Here is a 19,095-nt window from a genome sequence, read left to right on the forward strand (position 1 = left end):
GGGGGGTGCAGCCCAAGCAGGGTGAGGAGGGCACCCCCCTGCTTCGTTCTCCAGAGCACCAACTGCCAAGGGAGGTATTACAGATGCGTTTGTTTGTTTCTTGTTTATTTCCGAATCTGCCCCCGCCCCCCACCTGAATGTCCCGCAGGCAGAGTCGTTGTCACCGCAGTATCCTCAGGGCACAGGACCGTGTCTGGTGACATTTGACAACGTGTGTTGAATGGATGAGTGAAACTTGGAGCCTCGTCCCTTGGTGGTGGCACAGACCGCGAGGCTTGGTGACACCTGCAAGGGGCAGCGGGGGAGAGGGGAGAAGTGAACCGTGAGGCGGGTTTCTGCTTTGGCCAGGGTGTCAAGAGGGACCGCTCTCACGGCGGCAGGAAGGAAGGGAAGGACCGGGCTAGGTTGGGCAGGAAATTGGGCCGGGGTCAGATTCCGTTGAGGGGACTGCCAGCGTCCAGGTGGAGATGCCACAGGGCTGCTGGGGAGGAGCTGGGAGGGAAGCGCTGGAGGGCTCCCCTCTCTGGGCACAGGAGCTGCTGGGAGGGTTAGAAGCTAGAGGCCGGGCTGAGCGGCCCAGCACCAAGCTCAGCCAGAGAGCGGCTCTGGAACAATCTGCCTCTTGCGTGAAGGAATTGAGAAAGGAATAGGAGATCTGGGGGAACGTACAATATATTCTCAGCAAAAGGAGCTTCGCTGCTGCAATACGTGCCCCCAAATCACCAGCAGCCCAAGCACGGCAACCCCGGGGTGGAGGCGCACGTCCCCATCCCCGGAGGACCCTGGGCAAGGAGGAAAAGGAATTGCCTGCGCGCGGGCTCATCGGCGCCTTCGCCCAACGCGCCGCCGGGAGCGCGTGCGGGACGTCGCTGAGCGCCGATGGGACGGTGGTGGCATTGACCTCCTGCCGCCACCAGGTGGCGCCCATGCCTTCCTGGAGCCCGAGCGGGAGGCCCGGAGCTGAGCGCCCCGCGGGAGGACTGGAGGGTGGCCCCGCTCCGGACCCACCTCTGCGTCTTTGTCGGGAGCAGCCTCGCGTCCCACCCTGCGCTCCTTTGGGGGTGGGGGTGGGGTACACCCAAAGCTGGCCTCCGGACCAGAGGGCACTGGCAGCCTGAGCCCCCAGCAGACTTAGCCTTCTATTCGTACTCAGCCACTTAATACTGCCTGAACGGAGGCATGTGGCTTCACGTCTGCCTCAGTTTCCTCGTCTGCAAATAGCAGCGTAATCCCCACCTCGCAGGGGTGTTGCAGAGATTAAATCACGTGGTGATGGTGATATACATATATTGAGCTTTATTTTTTAAGTTTATTTATTTTGAGAGAGAGAGAGAGAGCGAGAGCAGGGAGGGGCAGAGGGGGGGGGGGGGGAGAGAGAATCCCAAGCAGGCTCTGCATTGTCAACACGGAGCCCGACGTGGGGCTCAAATCCACCAACGGTGAGATCATGACCTGGGTGAAACCAAGAGCCGGATGCTTAACGGACTGAGCCCCCCAGGTGCCCTGTCTTGAGCTCTTACTAAGGGCCGGGCATTGTTCTAACCGCTTTACATAGAACACCTCACGTTATTTATTTAATTTATTTCTTAATTTATTTTAAGTGGGCTCCATACCCAATGTGGGGCTTGAGCTCACAGCCCTGAGGTCAAGAGTTGCAGGCTCCAGCCAGGTGCCCCCATAACACCTCATGTTAATAGTTCCCTTCTACGTGGAGCGGCTTGTGACCCGAGGCTGGGTCTCCTCTGCAAAGGGAAGGAGGCGTCCCGCTGGCCCCGGGGTGCTGCTCGGTACTGGGGGGGGACTGCCATCCAAAGAGGGCAGAAAGGCGCGGGCACGCCTTTGAGGCTAGAGGCCGGAGGGCCTCTCTCGTTTGCAGTCTGCAACCCAGCAGCCCGGCCTATGGGGAGCGGAGGCAGCGGCGGGGGGGGGGGCGGGGGGGACGGGGGGGGCCCGTCCCATGGGGGGGGGGAGCCCACCCACGGCCCAGAGAGCAGCAGAGGGACCGGTGACGCAGACGATGCCTCCGGGCCTGTCCATACCTGGCTTCTGCTGTGGTCTGGCAGCCCCCAGAGGCTTCTGGGAAAGGGACCCCTGTCGTGACGGGTGAGTGAAGGCCACAGCACGACATTGTGGTTTCGACCTCAGAGATGGGGGGTGGGGGGCCGCGGGGCCTTCTGTACAGGTGGCCAGGTTCCGTGGGCCTGGGGGGCTCCATCTGCGACTCTGTGGGATGACGGGGACCTGGACGTCACGTCCCGGGGCCGGGAGAGCTGGGGTCCAAGTGAGGGCTCCGGTGGGGGGGTGCCTTCGGGGCGTTGTCTCCCCGCTCCTTGACCTCACCCCTGCCTGGGTACCTCTTCTCCTTGCTCTCATTCTGACGATGCCTGTCAGGTGTGAAGCTAGAGGACTGGGGCTACCCCGAGTCCCCGGCTTGAAAGGGAAAGAGGGTTCTGGACTCATCTGGAGTTCTGAGTCCTTTGGGCCGTCAGCCGGCTGAACCCCCTCCCTGGTACCACCACCCCCGTCTCTAACAAAGGAACCAGGGCACTTGGACCTTCCCGCTCACACATTGCAGGAAACAGGCTCTCAAGGGATGAGCCGTCGGTCGGCAGCCTTTTCTTACCACCCGTTCCAATGTGCTCAGAGCAAGGAGCCAGAAACAGTGCTCCCCCTCCGCCCTCCCCCCGCCCCCCTGTCCGCTCACAGGCCCAGAACAAAAACACACCACAAATAGAAATCAAAGTCTGAGAAAGAATCAAGGAGCCATGACCCGGCCGTGGGAAAGGCTGTGTGGCCTTGGCCGAGTCGCTTAACTTCTCTGAGTCTGTTGGCCCGTCTGTAAACGGGGGTGGGCGTGCTAACCTTGAGGAGCCGCTGTGAACAGGTGAGAGGAGATGTCAAGTGAAGGACACAGATGTAGCGTTTGCTCTACAAGAAGGGTCTTTCCTGGACTCTCCCACCAGCACCCCCACCCCACGCCCCCACAGCCAGGGCTGGGGCTGCCCCCTCGCCACTTTCCTGTAAGGCTGCGGGTGGAAGGGCGGCCAACGCCCGGGGAGCGTTTCTGCAGCCTTGCTCTCAGGCTCCACTTCCTGTTTTTCTCCCCAACGAATTTTGCACCATTGCCCTTTCATCAGCGCACGCTGGGGGGTGGAGAGGTGAAGGTGAAGGCCGAAGCCCGCTGGGGGAAGGAACCCTGGGGGGCGGAGGATCCCAGGGGTGGGAGCCTCAGGAAGCTGGGGAGAGCAGTGTATTCCATGCGTTGCGCCATCCAGCTGCCGGGCTCTGGGCTCTGTGGTCTCCAGCTCGGAGCGCAGACAGCAGCGGAGGTTGGGAGGCTGGTGGGGGAAGCCGGGGTGGGGGGGGCGTGGGGGGGCGCGGCTGCCAGATGGGAGGAGCAGAGGCGCCCTCCTTCACCTCCTCATTCTGGAAGCAGTGGTTTTTCCTAGACGTGGGAGCAGAACCTACAGATGGACCGATCCAGGCTGAACCCCCATGTCTGCTGACATGAGGGGTGGAGGGGCCGCTCTGGAAGGTGAGTCTGGACTCCCTGAGGCTGTCGAGCCTCGGAGCAGCTGGCTCCCAGTCCCTGGGTGTTGGGCGCCTGCTGGAAGGAAAGGAAGGAGCTGTTCCCACGCTGGCAGGACCAGGACCTTTGTCCTTCCTCTCCCTTGGCTGCAGACCCCTGACCCTTCTGCTGGGCAAAGCCTGTCCAGCCATGACTGGGTCATTCATTCATTCATCCCACACTTCTACAGACTCACTTGTAACACTCTGGGTGCCGACACCGAGCTCACGCCGGGATGCCAGCCCGATCCACGTGGAGGCCCCGCTCTGAGGAGCAGCCAGCACCCTGGCAGTCGGAACTGAGCAGACCGAGTGCTACAGTGGGGGATGCTGCAGCCTGGAACAAAGACCCTTCTAGACAGGGGCCAAGTGGGCGATATCTGTGCCAACCAGCCAGGCAAGGAAAGAGGCGGAGAGGGCAAGAGGAACAGTTGGGAAGGGCAGTCCAGGCAAAGGGAACAGCATGAGCAAAGGCCCAGAGTCAGGGAGCTTGGGGTGGTCCGGAGCCACAAGTCACAGCCCTTGGTGCAGCGTGAAGGGGGGGGGAGGTGGTGGGAGATAACCCCAGGGGGCTAGTCCAGTTGGCTCTCTTGATTATCAGATGTCTTAAGTTTGTTCTCCAGCCGCAGCTGAGCCCATGCCCCAGGGTAGGTCGCTGTCCCAGCAAACGAGTGACCCCAAGAATCAGAAATCAGTCGCTGACCGCTCAAGCAGGAAAGGAGACTTTATAGCAAAGGCACAGGATGTTCTCATGGAGCCCGGACACGCAGCCCAGTTTGGAGCACGGGAACTCAGAGCTCTTGGATTCTTTCTCAGCACCGCTTGCTTGCCTGTCCCATTTGCCCACCTGCGTCCCACCTGCCACGCTGATGTGGCCTGGATCCCTTCTCCCAGAGAGAACTATGTCCGGGTCCCAAACCCCGGGAAGCAGGAATCGGTTATGGCCAGTGGTCAAGTTTATATGCTACACTTCTGTCATGACAAAGGGAGGAAGGGCTACGAGAAGAGGGGGCCAGATGGACAGCCAAGAGCATCCACTCTCCATCACACACACACACACACACACACACGCTTAATTCCTTCGGCTTTCCCCAGATATCTCCATTCTGATTGGTCTCGCTTAATCGTTATACCACAAAGTCCACCGCAAATATCTCGTCCCCCTGCCAAATGGGAGGCGATCCAAGTCAGGTCCAACTATTGCGTCCGGGGCTCCATTCTCAAAGCTGGGATCTTCAGCTGACACCCGGTCCCGCCTGTTTCTACGGAGTCTCCTCTAAGGTGGCTCCTTGGATCTGTCTCAATCTATAGGCTAAGCGATCAGTTTAACCTCTCCTTCCATGCTTGATCTCTAGAGCAGAAAAGGGAAGGAAGATACAGAGAACACACCCTGGTCTTCTAGCCAGGAGGAGTAAATTAAACCTCAGGAACAAGATATTCACGGGGTTTGCTTTACTGGTTACCTTCCTCGGCTTCTTCGTCGGCACACATGGCCGCCCCCGGTCCTGCCCACTGGGAAGGGATCCCTTCTCTGGGGTCTTGCAGACCCGCCCTTGAGAGATTCTTGGGACACCTTGTTCTAGGAGGGGACACAGCTACCCGGGAACCTGCTTCACGTTGGTGCTGGGACGTGGGCTTAGGAATCACCCAGAGGGTAAGCCGTCACAAGCCCCAGTTTGCCAGGTTTTAGGGTTTCCTGGAGTTTCAATTCCCACAGAAGCTTAGCTAGTTGGCTGTCAGTTTTGTTTTGGGTCATGTCATTGACCCAACAACCACTGCCATGAACTCCCGTCCAGTAGAATATTCAGCCACAGACTGGGCCATCCCCCAGGGCTGGGGTTTCTCAACAGCAAGCATGGTGGCTGTTTTTCTTCTTTCAGCCTAAAGGTGAGGAGAGGAAATCATCATCTAACTTGGGCGGAAAGCAGGCTTTTTATCTAATTTCTCTTTTTTTTTTTTTAATTTTTAATGCTTATTTTTGAGAGACAGAGAGACACAGTGTGTGAGCAGGGAAAGGGCAGAGACAGAAAGAGAGAGAGAGACACACACACACAGAATCCAAAGCAGGCTCCAGGGTCCGAGCTGTCAGCACAGAGCCTGATGCAGGGCTCAAACCCATGAACTGTGAGATCATGGCCTGAGCCGAAGTCGGACGCTTAACCGACTGAGCCACCCAGGCGCCCCTAATTTCTCTTGAAATGCTACCCCTACCTGCCTTCATGACACTTGACAATGAGAGGCTAAAGGGCCAGAGGTTGAGGGTTATTCGCTCCCGTGGCTCTTCCCAAATATCCCTGTTCCACTTGCTAAGCTCACAGACTTTTGTGTTTGGTGCGTTAATCTTAGGGTCACGCAAAATGTGGCTCCTGCTATGCGGCAGGTTCATGACGATTTGATGCGTGGTTGTCACTGGCTATAGAAAAAAGGACTTCCCCCAACATAGTTAAATATTTGCCCCGCCCTTCCCCCCCCCCCACCCCGATCTTGAGCAGAATTGAACAAAAGCTCATGTTGTGGCACCTTCTGAAGGCTGCTAGAAGGAATCCACATACTAATATGCCGGACAAGTTTCTTAAAGCGTCCCCCTTGGTTGGCACATGTTCTGAGTCCCGTGAGATCACTGAAGACAGATGAACTGATCTGTTACCACTGGCGAGAACTGCTGATGTTCGTCCAGGGAGTGGGAATCCGCATCACCCTTCTCTCTCAAGTCTCTCTCAAGTCACCCAAGTTTCAATACCTCCTTTAAAAAGCGGCTTCTTGGGGGCGCCTGGGTGGCTTGGTCCGTTAAGCGTCTGACTTCAGCTCGGGTCATGATCTTGCGGCTCGTGGGTTCAAGCCCCGTGTCAGGCTCTGTGCAGACAGCTGGGAGCCTGGAGCCTGCTTCGGATTCTGTGTCTCCCTCTCTCTCTCTCTGCCCCTCCCCCACTCATGCTCTGTCTCTCAAAAATAAATAAACATTAGGGGCGCCTGGGTGGCTCAGTCGGTTAAGCGGCCGACTTCGGCTCAGGTCATGATCTCGCGGTCCATGAGTTCGAGCCCTGCGTCGGGCTCTGTGCTGACAGCTCAGAGCCTGAAGCCTGTTTCAGATTCTGTGTCTTCCTCTCTCTGACCCTCCCCCGTTCATGCTCTGTCTCTCTCTGTCTCAAAAATAAATGAACGTTAAAAAAATTTTAAAAATCAATCAATAAACATTTAAAAAAACGAGAAAAAATAAAAAGCTGTTTCTTTCCATTCCATTTCTGATGCCCATTTCTGTATTAATTCTGATTGTTGTTGTTGTTTTTTTTTTTTTTTTTCCAAAAAACAGAAATCGGGGAGCCTGGCTGGCTCAGTCAGTAGAACACGTGACTCTTGATCTCATGGTTGTGAGTTCGAGCCCCATGTTAGGTGTAGAGATTACTTGAAAAACAAAACCAGAAACCAACTCAAGAGGGTTTGTACTGGGTTGAATATTATCACCCCCCCCCCAGATTCATGCTCACATGGAAACTCAGAATGTGACCTTAATTGAAAATAGAGTCTTTGCAGATGAAATAAGATGAGGTCATCCTGGATTAGGGTATCTTTATAAGAAGAGGGAAATTTGAACACAAACACAGACACATGGGGAGAATGCCAGTGAAGACAGAGGGAGAGATCAGAGTGTTGCATCAACAAGGCATTGAACGCCAAGAAGGCAGCACCAGAAGATAAGAGAGAGGCCTGGAACAGATTCTCCCTAGAGCCTCTGTAAGGAGCCAGCCCTGCCAACATCTCAATTTCAGACTTCTGGCCACTAGAACGATAAGAGAATAACTTCCCATTGTTTTAAGCCACCCAGATTGTGCTAAGTTGACACAGCGGTCCTGGGAAATGGATACAGATTTTAAGCAAAATAAGGGAATAAAGCCTAAGGGTGTGAGCGACTTTCAGAAGAACCCAAGGGCAGGGGCACCTGGGTAGCTCAGTCGGTTGAGTGTCTGACTTTAGCTCAGGTCACGATCTCACGGTTCGTGAGTTCGAGCCCCGCGTCGGGCTCTGTGCTGACAGCTCGGAGCCTGGAGCCGGCTTCGGATTCTGTGTCTCCCTCTCTCTCTGCTCTTAGTCTGTTCATGCTCTCTTTCTGTCTCTCAAAAAATAAATAAACGTTAAAAATTTTTTGAAAAGCTTATTTTATTTTTGAGAGAGAGAGAGACAGTGTGAGCAGGGGAGGGGCAGAGACAGAGGGGGGACACGGAATCCGAGGCAGACTCCAGGCTCTGAGCTGTCAGCTCAGAGCGCGACACGGGGCTCGAACTCACGGACCGCGAGATCGTGACCTGAGCCCAAGTCGGATGCTTAACCAGCTGAGCCACCGGGGCACCCCTAAGATCGGCCTTAAAAAAAAAAGAACCCAAGGGCAAGAATGCAGTGGATACTCAACAAGATACACGGAGAGGAGCTGGAAAGTTGCCTGAAATCGTATCTCTCACCTGTGACTGTCTCTTCCTCTCTGGACATCTGCTTCCTGATTCTCTCTCAGTCTCTGTCTCTGCACAGCAGCTTCTCTGATGGCTTCAGTCCTTTTGAGCAGCGTAAGCGACCCACAGCTCCCTCGCGTGAGTGCACAGCACCCCAGCTCCAGGCACCCGAGGAATCACTACTCTGTAATTCCTAAGGGAACCGCTGGCTGGCCAACCTGGGGCCAGGTGACCAGCCCCGGGCCACCAAGTGGGGCATGCTTAAAGGCAAGGACATCTGACCAGAGACGGTGTGGAGAGCCACGTGGCTCAAGAGTCCCCTTCTGCTACACCCCCGTGCCCACGTCACATTGCCGGGGGGGGCAACCCTGCACAGAGGCAATTCTGCAGGGAGCGTCGTTCGCTTGGCAACATCATCCTTTCCCATGATGCCACAGGCTGCAGAAGGCCGTCTTCGATGGGTGCACACCATTCCGTCAGGTGGGCGTGCCATGGCTTCCCCTGGACAAGTCTGGCCCAGGGGAGAAGGCGGGCCCTTCACAGGGTTAAGGTGACACGCTTTCGTCCTCCCGTTTTTGGTTCAGTGCCCAACCTCCTGCTGCTGCTCGGCCAACAGACCTCACGCTCTTCCCGTCACCTGACTTCGGGGGCCTAGGAAGGCTGCCACTTAGGGCACTCCCACCTGCCCGCCGGTGACCTTGGCGAGTTACCTACAGCATTGCCTTAGTTTGTTTGCCTGTGAAGTCAGGATAATAACAGCATGTGCTCCACAGGAGGCTCCAAGGGGAGGAAACAGACAGCCTGAAAAGCATGATGATGCTGACCGATCACATCGTTCTGCTTCGGTTCGGTTGCCGCGTAGCCAGATTTACTGGTTGCGTGATAATCCCCCGAAGAAACGAGTGTGCATTAGTTTCCTGTGGCTGCTGTAACAAAGCACCCCAAACCCTGTGGTTTAAAAAACAAAAGCCACACAGAAATTTGGGGTGCCTGGCTGGCTCTGTCAGTAGAGCATGTGGCACTTTTTTTTGGTTTTTTTTCATGTTTATTTTGAGAGAGAGAGAGAGAGAGAGCGCGCCTGCGTGCGAGCTCACGAGCGGGGGAAGGGCGAGGGGGGGGGGGCGGGACAGAGGCTCCAAAGTGGGCTCTGAGCTGACAGCACAGAGCCCGACGCAGGCCCCGAACTCGTGAACTGTGAGATCATGACCTGAGCCGAAGTTGGAGGCTCAACCGACCGAGCCACCCCGGCGCCCCGGGCATGTGACGCTCGACCTCAGGGTTGTGAGTTCAAGCCCCAAGTTGGGTGTCGAGATTATAAATACATACACAAACAAATAAATAAATTAACGAACTAAAAAAAAAAAAAGCCCACCAGATATTTATTCTCTCACAGTTCAGGGAGAGTTCAGAAGTTCAAAACCAAGGGCCATTCCCTCCAGAGACTCTAGGGGGGAATTCTTCCTGGCCTCTTCCAACTTCTGGTGGCTCCCAGTGTTCCTCGGTTGGTGGCCGCTTTGCCCCAGCCTCTGCCTCCAAGTGCACATGGCCTTCTCCTCTGTCTCCACTTTCCCTCTGTCTTCCTCTCGTACGGATGCTTGTCACCGGATTTAGGACCCACTCAGATAATCCGGGATGACCTCGTCCCCAGATCCCTCACTTAATTACGTCTGCAGAGACCCTATTTCCAAATAAGGTCGCATTCCTAGGTCTCAGGGAGTGGGGTTTGGACACACCTTTTCGGAGGCCACCATTCAGCCCCCTCCAGGTCTCAAGAACATGGCTGTCCTCCTTCTAACTCCTCTCTCTCTCCTTCAGCATTTATGGTCTTCGCATTTCATTTTCCTGTCTGGGGAAAAAAGTCACCAGACGTATGCCTTCTCATTTGAGGTTTTTGGGGTTTCACCTGGGGGTGCTCCTCAGACACAATGCCTTTAATGATCGATACCTATCTAGAGGGATACTTATCTACACAGAACAGGTCTAGATGCACAATGCAGGTGGCATTACGGCCGGGCTCAGCTCGCGAGCAAAACCCAGCTCCATCCAGCACCGCTCGTCTGCACCCTGTCTGCAAAGCTGCGTCTGTCTCCAAACCACTTTCACCGAAACATCTCTTGTCGGTCTTATGAGCTCTCTGAAGCTGGGGTAATAAACCCCATCTTAAGGAGGAGGGGACAGGCTGGGGGTGGGGTGGGGCAGGGCTGGGTCTCAGGGTCCCCAGGGAAGGTTCAAAAATACTCTCTCCGCCCCAACAGACTCCAGGGCCACGCCTTCTCACTTTCTGCAACCGTCCCCCCCCCCCCCCGGGGACTCTGACCCCCGCCCCAAACCATCGTATTCCACGCTGTAACACAACGCCTTCTCCTCCCACACCTCCCCGTTCTATTATTTTTTTCTTTAAATAAATGTTTAATTTTAGAGGAGTTTCAGATGTACAGGGAAGCTGCTCAGAGGATAGAGAGTTCTCACATACCCCACACCTAGTGTCTTCTCTTGCTACTATCTTATGTGACCACGGCACATTTGTCACAACTAATGAACCAACATCGAGACGTTATTACTAACTCAACCCGTACTACCTTAGTTCTTACCTCCTGTCCTCTCTCTGTGCCAGGAGCCCAGCCAGGGCACCACGTGACGTTGCCATGACACATGACTCTTTAGGTTCTTCTGGGCTGTGATAGCTGCTCCAGTTTTCCTGGTCTTCGATGACCTTGACAGTCTCGAGGACTGGGCAGGTATCTTTGCAGACCCCGCCGTCTCTCCTGCACGCCTCTGGCCTGCAGGGCACCTCTCTCTCCCCTCCTCCCCTGCCTCCTATTTCTTCGCGGGGCTTTACTACTTTAAGACACTGTAGCTTACTTCTATTCTTCATAGTTTCTCTTCCCACGGAGAAGCCCGGGGAGGGCGGGTCTTTGGCTTGTACAATGCTCTATCCCAGGGCCCAGACTGTAGCAGGCATGCATGCGGGCCAAATGAGTCAGTGTTACAAAACCTGGGTCATCCCCAGTTTATGGAGGCAGGAGGTCGGATCCAGCCTCGTGACCCCACACCCTGGGGCCCTTCTTTCCCCAATCCCTCCACAGCATCAGAAGATACGTTGAAAAGCCAACTGCTATTTCTGGAACACTGGCTTTGTACCAGTGTTTGTACCAGGACCCTCCTCCAGCCCCAGGTCAGCAGGGCTGGAGTGGTCCTCCCAGCCTTTGCCCAGCTGGTAGGTGGTTGAGCTGGGATTCGAACCCGAGGCATCCTGAGTTTAGAGTTGTTTGTGTTTTCCAAAAAGGATAACTCGATTTCTGTTTGGAGCCCGTATTTAGTTGGGCCCAGACGCTCAACCTCCATCAGTTCAACCCGGGCCCCAGAAAAGCCTGGTTCACCTGGGCCACCTCTGAGCTAATCTGGGTCTTTCTGGATCATTCAGTCCAGCTGTGAGTTATCGTCCACAAGGCACAGCCTGGGGATGGGGGCTGCAAGGACCCCTGCCTTCTTTTTCTCAGGCTCCTCCAAGCCCGAGTCCTCAGAAGTCAGCCTTTCCAGGAATCAGTTCTGACCTTGACCTCGTTCTCTCACGGTCTGCAGGGCCCTTCCATCACCACCACTGTGACCTTGTCCAAGGGGCCTGCGGTGAGAAATGCATTTTACATCTTGACCGAATGCACACTCACAACATACCTAAAATCTGACCGTTTCTATCCTGTTCCGTTTTTTTTTAACCTTGACCCACCGAACGGGTTTCCGGTACCCGAATGTGTTAATAGGTCACAACCTGCGGCTGCTATGGGGAAATACTGTTGGAGAGCCAAGCACAGAGACTGTGTTCTAGGATAGCTCAGTAACGTTTTGGGGGGCGGGGGGTGGAGCTGGCTCACTCTGCTCAGTACTGTTGGAAGCACTTTACACGTAGTACCTCGGGCGCTTCTCCGAACAGTTCTAAATGCTGAAAGCCAAGATCGGCATCCCTGTGTTTCAGATGAGGAACTGGAGGCACAGAAAAGGTAAATCACTTGCCTGAGGTCACACAGCTCCACGGCTGAGTTTGGCTCCAGGACAGGTACTCCGAGAAGCTTCCCCACACGTTTCTCCAAGACAAAAGGGCAAGAGTTCGAGCTGGATAACGTCTGCCCTGCTTGGAAGGAAAGGAGCCGCAGCCAAGCGGGCAGGATGGGGCAGGGAGGCAGATGCCCGGAGCCCTTTGCGGAGGGGCTGAGGAAGTGGGCTCCCCATCCTTGCACCCCTGCACCCGGGGTTCTCGGCTTGGCTCTGGCTGCCCTGAGATAACCCTGCTTGTGGGCATGTGTGGGTGTCAGCGGTGAAGCCACTCGAGGTCGCACACCGATGCTTACTGCATCCGTGAGAGGCCGCGGAGGCTGGAAGGCTTTGGAGGGGGGAAGTTCTGCAGGAAAGGAGGTAGAAAGAAGCAGGCCCCAAGAGTTCCGTGTGTTCCTCTGGCCTGCAGGGCACCTCTGTCTGCCCGAGCCTGCTCCCCGCTGACCAGCACCCCTTTAATAACCGGGACCTCTTTTCCCTTCCATAAAATGAGGCCAAAGGACTTCCCCGTCAGGAGGTCACATGAGGAGTAAGGCACGGACTTCGGTTGCAGCTTAGAGGCTTCTTTCTCCTAGGACTGTGACAAATCCCCCACTATGGCTGGGTCTCTTTTGTTTACGGTTCAAAGGGACCGTCAAGTAGCTTCCTCCAAATGCACCGGACAATAGTTAAAAATAAAATAAGAAAAGAGAGATCAGAAACCATAGAGAGGAAGGCGGGAGGCAAGTCTATCTAGCGATGACTGTGCTTGGGGTTACAGTCGGCCTGGATCTCCCGGCACTACAGGCACAGAAGGAGAGAAGTCCTACGGTGTGGTCTCTAAAGGGAAATGTGCCGGGTTTTCAGGAAAGCGAAGCTTCTTTTTAATTCTTTTTTCTTTTTTTTTTAAATTAAAACAAATTCATTTTTGAGAGAGAGAGAGAGAGAGAGCATGAGCAGGGGAGGGGGCAGAGAGAGAAGGAGACCCCAAATCCACAGCAGGCCCCACGCGTCGGCTTCTTACATCCACCTCTGGAAAGCAGGGAGCAAAACTGTTTAAATTGCCGACTGGTAAAAGCAGGGCTCGGACAGGTGTTTGGAAACCTCAGAAAACGGGAAGCCTTCAGCAACCTACGCTTGCCCTTTCTTGGCTGGAAACCGAGGGCTCTGCTCCCTCCTTTGCTGCAGCCAGAGCTGGGCCCCGCGCTGGCGCTGGGAGGCCGGCGGATCGCTTGGGTAGAAACAGCCCCTCTCCAGGCCTCAGTTGCCGCATCTCTCCAAGGGGACCAAACAGGGGCTTTAGTTCCCAGACCGGAGGGGGGAGGGTCCTTTAAGTCATTGTTTGTGTAAGCAATTGACTTGACTCTTCCCCCACGCGCCCTAGAAGGATTTCTAAGCCACTTTTGTAACCTGGCGACTCCCCCCCACCCCTCCGTGGTCTTGACTCCCCCAAGCGAGGAGACTACAGCTTTCCCCCCAGGGCCGAGCCCGTGGAACTCTGCGCTCCAGTCTCGTCTCCCAGGCCTCATGTACCCTCCCTGGCGCCCAGCTACTGCGCTCTCGGCCGGCGGCGGGGCGGGGTGGGATGGGATGGGATGGGGGGACTCCCTGGGCGCCAAGAGCTGCAGCCTCCGCCTCCGTCTCCCGCCCTCCAGCCTTCCTCTGGCCACCGTGGAAAGTCTTTGGTGTGTGAATGTGAAGGCGTGGGCTTTAGGACCTTTATTTAGTTGTTTTCCTTTGTATAAAAAGAACGCTTGTTTTGAAGACGGGCAAGACGCAGCTTTACAGACACACCTGGGATGATGCCCCTCCAGCCGCAGACGGGGTGCGGATTTGGGGGAGGGGGGAGGGCGGGGGGTGCAGACAGGCGGCAGGAGGACCTGTTGTTTTTCCTGTTGCAAGTAAAAAGGAAACAAAGTGGGAAGTGGAGTGTGCGGGCTGTCAGCAGGCGGGGCGCCCCCACCGCGCCCCGCCTCCCTCCCTCGAGGCTCACTCGCGCCCAGCGCGCTGGCTCCTAGCGGCCGCCGGGCCGAGCCGCCCAGCCCCTGCCGGCCGCGCCGGGACCGGTAAGCGCTCGCCTCCGGCTGCGTCTGGGGAGGTGGGGGAGAGGGCGCTGGCACCGGGGGGCTGCGGGGGCTTCGGGGACCCCGGGGACCTGCTCGCGGGCGTCTCCCGGCGCGCACCACCGGTGCGCCTCCCGCGTCCGGCGAGCCCGGCGAGGCGCGCCCCCCACCGGGGCCGGCCGCCGGGACCCGGGAGCGGACAGCTTCCCTGCGCCGCTGCTGCGCGCCCCGCGGAGCCCGACGGGGACTTCCCGGGAGTGGCGGGCGCTCAGCCGCGTGCGCCCTGCCCCGAGCGCTGGCCCGCCGGCCGAGGGGGCGTCCCGGCCGGCCGCGCTCCCACCGGCGGTGCGGCCCGGTGCCCCGGCCCGGGCGCGGGGAGAGGGGCGCGCACGCTCCGCGGCGCCCTGGCCCTGCGCGCCCTCCCCGGCGCGGACGAGCGGTCCCCGGGGAGGGGGGAGCAACCGGAGTCGAGTCCGCCGGGCGCCCCCCACTCCGCTCCGGCCCCGCCCGTCGGGCCTGGGGGCCCCGGGCCTAGGGCGCCGCTTGCCTCGTGTTTACTGCAGTCGCCGGCGGAGACCAGCCCCCGGATCTGCGGCTGAGCCCGGGTTACGGCGGCAAAACCGCCTCCAGCTTTGCATTTCCGGACTCTTTTCCCCCCCCACTTCTTTTTAATACTCTTACCCGTAATTCAGCCAGAATGAGGCTTCTTCTTTTTTAAAATCGGGTTTCCTGTTTTTATTTAGGCTTCCTTCTCTGCACTTCCCTTGAAATCTAGGAGAGGGGAACAGGGAGACCTTTCGTGGCGACCAGGATGCGGGGTGGGGATGGGGGGACACGTAGCCGGTGATGCTCTGCCCTGGTGGGGAGATGGGGTCCGGAGAGTAAGGACTGATGTGAGACCCCGAACTGTGCTCTCCCGGAGGGGGCGAGGGCGGGGATGCGATTTCCCGGGCTGGGGTGGGGGCGCCTGGGGCGGCCCAGGCTGGCGGTCCACGTACCAGGTCGTCCCGAGGCACCCTTGCACCTGCCCAGTTTGCGGATGGAGCGCTCTGGAGCTTTCGAATGACCGAGCGGCTTTCACTTGGATCAGGTCCCCCGGAAGGAGGGTCTCGAACCCCAACAGACTGTCCGGGGCGGGGGGGGGGGGTGCTTCTGCACCTGGGCTCCCGCAGAAAGCCCCGTTGCGCGCCACCCTCAGAGATGTCCTCCACCGTCGCGCGTGTATGTGGGGCAGGAGTGCCTTCCGGGGGCGGGGGTCCTCTTTCAGGGGCTTCGAGGAGACAGTTCCCTGCTCCAAAGGGACTTTGAAACCGATTCATCCCACTGCTGGCTTCCAGGACAGAGGACGCCGCTGGAGTGCCTGGCAGTACCTTGGTATTGCCCTCCAGTGAATGGTACCCTTGGGACTCTTTCCAGCCCTCCCAAAGAACCGATCGTTTTTCCAGATGTTTTCAGTTAAACAATCGTAGGACCTGAATGATGTGGTCTCCACTTTCCAGTGGAGGAAACTGAGGCCCAGAAAAGTTAAACTTGCCCACCCACGCAATTTCCAAGTAGCTGATCCAAACCCCCAGTCAGTACCTTCCATCACCGAAGTGTTTAGTCGCCTGTAGGTGCTGTGGCTTGCAGATTAACGAAAATATTCCCTAAATGTTCTCTTGATGTAGGGATGGGGACTCTTGGGGTGCCCTTTCAAAGACGCAGCCTCTAAGGTACCCACCCTGATAACCCCTGTAAAAGCCTCTGCTGCTGTCAGCCGCCGGGTTTGACTGGCCTAAGGGGGGGTAAAGAGTCTGCTAATTAAGGAGGCTGCCGCCAAACACGAGGAGATTGGACTAGAACTTTCTCTTCTGCTCTCTAGAGCAGAAATTGCCAACCCTTTAGCATTTCCACGCCTTGCTGTGGATTGATTTCTTGACTTCAGGATTCCATCCATCCTGCCTCCTGAGAGCACTGTCTTGCACACGCAGAGATTGGTTCTTTCGGGGATTTGACGAGGTCCTACAAGTAATGGAGGACCCTCTGGGGTGCGGGGAACCGTGTTCTTGAAAACGAGTTCACAGCAGCCCGTTCTAAGACATCCAAGCGTGCCTCTTTCTGAGCCCCACTCCCCCCACCTCCTCTGCCCACGTTTAGAAACAGTGCTGGCCACCCTGCAAATACCGATGCTTCTGGAATTGGGGCAAGTGCCCCAGAGACGCCCTTGGCCACGCAGATGGTCCCCTTCCAGCAGGACTTTTCTCTTTCTTTACTGTGTCTAATAGGTATTTCTTGAGATCCCCCCTCACAGGGGCTATGTTAAGAACAAGGCAGGCAGGGAGGGTACCAGCCCTGTGGGTGGGGGGCTTACAAGACACGAACGATCCACGCATACTTAGAGACCAACCTCAGGCCTGGTTAGCCAGTACTCCCAGTGCTGCTGTGTCCAGAGAGTTCAAGGGGATGTGAACGTGGGGTCAGTTCCTGCTTCACCTTGTTTTTTCTTCAACTGCACAGTTAAAGGGAGAAGTGAATGTGTAACTCACGAAGCAGTTCCCCTTTGGCTGGCTTATTTTTCAAAACCATTTTTGTTTAGAGAGCAGTTCCCTCCCTCCCAGAAGCCAGCTGCTTCTGTGGGTCTGGTGATGGGGCGTGGGGCCTCACCAAATGTTTCCTTACCGTGGGACCTTAGCAAAGCTCTTTCAGCCACTCCCCAGGGGACAGACACGTTTCCCGGCAAAGCTGTTGTCGGGCAGGTCCAGGGGGAAGCGCTCCGGGAGGATCAGGGAGTGCCCACCGGTCTGATGGTGGAGGGATGCAGTAATCGACCACCACCCTGTCTGATGGCTGAGGCGTGCGGTAATTGACCACCAGCTGCAGGATGGCAGGAGTCTGAATCGTTGGGAGGGAGGCAGACATTCTCTCTGCCACTGCCAGTATTTCATAAATGACAAAGGTTGCAAAACGCCTCTCTCCTTGCAGCTAATGCTAAAACTGAATGTTCTTTAATTTGGTTGGTGGAAATCCCCCGCAATCATATCAGAAATGCTGCCAGTTTCAAGATGGAAAAAAAAAAAAATTAAAAACCCGGGAACCTCCCTCCCCGCTCTTTCCTTGCAAACACTGTGACTTTCTGTGGGTTGTACCAAAATATGGCCCACTCTCCGCTCCCTGGGGGCCAGCCCAGTCCCCGGGGCCTGAGGTCGGGCGCAGCAAAAGCTCCAGCGGCTGTGGCCTGTGTATGAGAACCCCCCCTCCCTCCCCAGGAGTGATAACCTAGCTTCCCCTCAGATAAGGGTCAGGGCTTCTCCTAGAACTGGGTGCTCCCCAAGGCCTCCTACTTTCTGGGCCAAGAGGGAGAGTGATCGTAGTAATGGGTGTGGCATTTCTAACGTGGTATTTCAGTTAGCTTCTGTTTCACTCGCTTTGGGGGAAATGCTTTCCACTTACAGAAAATGCCAGAAGAGGGGCGCCTGGGTGGCGCAGTTGGTTAAGCGTCCGACTTCAGCCAGGTCACGATCTCGCGGTCCGGGAGTTCGAGCCCCACGTCAGGCTCTGGGCTGATGGCTCGGAGCCTGGAGCCTGTTTCCGATTCTGTGTCTCCCTCTCTCTCTGCCCCTCCCCCGTTCGTGCTCTGTCTCTCTCTGTCCCAAAAATAAATAAACGTTGAAAAAAAAAAAAAAAGAAAATGCCAGAAGAGTGGGGCACGGGGGGGGGGGGCGGGGAGGAACAGCGACAGAAAGGGAGCAAAGTTGGATTTATGTCCTGGAATGATGCTGTATTTGTTTCCTGTGGCCGCTGTAACAAATTACCCCACATTTTGTGCCTTAAAGCGGCAGGAATCTCCTTTCTCACAGTTCTGGAGCTCAGAAGTTCAGAGGCAAGGTGTCGCCAAGGCCTTACTCCCTCCAGGGGCCCAGGGAAGAATCCTTCCGGCCTCTCCCAGCTCCTGGTGGCTCCAGGCTGTCCTTGGCTGGTGGCAACCTCACTCCACTCTCTGTGCCCTCTTCACGTGGCCGCCTCCTCTGGGTCTGTGTCTTTCTGTTGTCTCTTAAAGGACGCTTGTCATTGGATTTGGGGCCCATCCTTAAGTCAATTACATCGGCAGAGACCCTTTCTCTGCATAATGATTTTCCCAGAGAATCCACAGGTTCCGAGCATTGAGACACGGACATATCTTTTTAGGGCCACCCTTCAGCCCACTGCAGATGGACAGGATCTTCTGGGAAGGTGCTGGACAGGGTTATCTTGTCCCTGCTTCCGGGCCCCCTGCGGCTGCTTCCCAGTCTCCCCTCTCCCTCGCCTGTCTCCAGCTTCCCTTTCCCCCAGCTTTGTGAACTGGCTCCCACCGCAGCCCCCTCCCCAGGGACAAGAAAAGACAGCTCCCAGGCTTGAAGGAGCTGACTAAGTTCTAAGTCCCCCTGTCTCCCTCCTGACCTTCCCTCTTTCTCTTCAAAAACAGCTCCTTCTCTGCTCAGGGCCCCTCCCGGCCAGGGCTCCCCCCACCCTCTGTCTGGGGCCACACAGCCCCAGACGTTTTGGAGTTTCCTCTGTTGAACAGCCCCCAGGAGAGGTGGGGGCAGGGCTCGGTTTTGCTGCTGGGTCTGCCGGTCCTGCGGAGGGGCCCGGGCTGTGGGATGGGGTGGTGGCCGAAAGGGATTGGGAGCCCCCCCACCCAATCCCGGTCAGTGAAGCTTGTAGGAGGTTAAGGATGAGGACCAGGGGGTGCGACAGGGAGTGCTCCAGGACTTCCGGGTCTCTGGAGGGCAGGGCCACACTCCTGCCTCCCTCCCTGGGGCAGGAGGGGAGCATGCGTGCATTGCGACTCTTTGCTTTGGTTGTGAAATCCCAGGAGAAGTATGTTCTTATCAACAGGGAGGCAAGATCATAGCCCTGTTATTGAAACTTTGAAAAGTCACTTAAGTATGGTGGGGTGGGGTGGGGTGGGGTACAGACCGGGTGGAGGGATTGCCTCGGTGGAAGAAAAAATTCTCTTTGGAGCCAGCCAGACTGGG

The 19,095-nt window shown here is 56.7% G+C and overlaps 1 protein-coding gene and 1 long non-coding RNA gene across 5 annotated transcripts in view; one reads left to right on the forward strand and one right to left on the reverse strand.

Moving 5' to 3' along the window:
• LOC109502073 lies at positions 1-17,126 on the reverse strand. 4 transcript variants are annotated; one of them, XR_006583890.1, is made up of 8 exons: positions 16,488-17,126; positions 14,783-14,872; positions 10,601-13,930; positions 9,743-9,855; positions 3,469-5,448; positions 2,863-3,143; positions 2,040-2,223; positions 1,398-1,452 (listed from the first exon to the last, which is right to left on the reverse strand). It is a non-coding gene; the product is annotated as an uncharacterized LOC109502073 (long non-coding RNA). The 4 variants fall into 4 exon arrangements; XR_006583889.1 differs by having other exon boundaries at positions 3,469-3,607; positions 3,765-5,448; positions 14,783-17,126; XR_006583888.1 differs by lacking the exon at positions 1,398-1,452 and adding an exon at positions 1-285 and having other exon boundaries at positions 14,783-17,126.
• Positions 13,962-19,095, forward strand: part of PIK3CD (phosphatidylinositol-4,5-bisphosphate 3-kinase catalytic subunit delta) — a 57,511-nt gene continuing 52,377 nt past the window's right edge. The window contains 1 exon segment of the mRNA XM_019836105.2: positions 13,962-14,104. The gene's annotated coding sequence lies outside the window, so the exon portion shown is untranslated.

Source organism: Felis catus, chromosome C1 (genome assembly GCF_018350175.1).
Source record: "Felis catus isolate Fca126 chromosome C1, F.catus_Fca126_mat1.0, whole genome shotgun sequence".
Classification (NCBI taxonomy): Eukaryota; Metazoa; Chordata; class Mammalia; order Carnivora; family Felidae; genus Felis; species Felis catus.